The sequence below is a fragment of the Lolium rigidum genome, chromosome 3 (genome assembly GCF_022539505.1).
Source record: "Lolium rigidum isolate FL_2022 chromosome 3, APGP_CSIRO_Lrig_0.1, whole genome shotgun sequence".
Classification (NCBI taxonomy): Eukaryota; Viridiplantae; Streptophyta; class Magnoliopsida; order Poales; family Poaceae; genus Lolium; species Lolium rigidum.
The window spans coordinates 399912236-399913148 of NC_061510.1; positions in this window are offsets into that span (position 1 = coordinate 399912236).

Sequence of the window (913 nt, forward strand, 5' to 3'; positions counted from 1 at the left end):
GATGTTTGTCCAAGGTCACACATGGCACCGAGCATGAGGTACTCCTTGTAAATGCCGCTATTAAATTTCCATGATGAGGATATAGGACGGTTTACCACTTTCTTCTAAATCCAGGTGGCTGCGGATGTTTGTTTCACCGTGATAAGCGTCGAAGGACTCCGTGGGGAGTCACACAGCTCTAGGAATATGTGTGTACATGGTAATTGAACTGCAAACTGCTACAGAATTCAGGAGCTCTGGTACAAACGCGTAGTGTTGAACCCTGAAGATACTTCCACTGCCCATTTTTTATAGCATGTATCATATTGAGGTATAGGTGATGCTTTTCTTTTGTATTTGTGCAGGGATTGTCAGATTGACGCATGCATATGGTATTATCATTTATGCCGAAGATTTGTTGAGAACTGACTTCAATATGAGGTACAGTTCATTTTAGAGTTGTGTGGCTTCGGTGTAGGTAACAATTTTGAGAAGATGACACTGTTAGTTCAGAAGATGAAATCATCATTTTCTAAATGTTTCTAGGTACTTACAACTGTTAAATATCTCCACGGCTCCACCTCATAAGTTATATGCCCATCGAGATTTTGTATTCAGTATAGATCCTTAATTACCTGAACTTTTGAACAGTGCAATTCTTCAAACTTCTCTAAGGAGTCGACATGGTAAAAAAAACTCTTAATGAAGAATTCCAGTTTCTGTCATAATCTGATCCATTTGCTCATTCTTGGCTTCTTGGATTGCTAAGCATTAACCTTCAGCATTTGTTGTCATGTACAGGGCCTCTAAATTCACTCAGTCTATACATAAAGAACATGTCTTGCAGTTCTACCTTGGGACAGACTCTAACGCATGACTCTTGCACTAGAACAATCATGATTGGGTGGTGCGTGTACCTTCGACTTCACAAAAT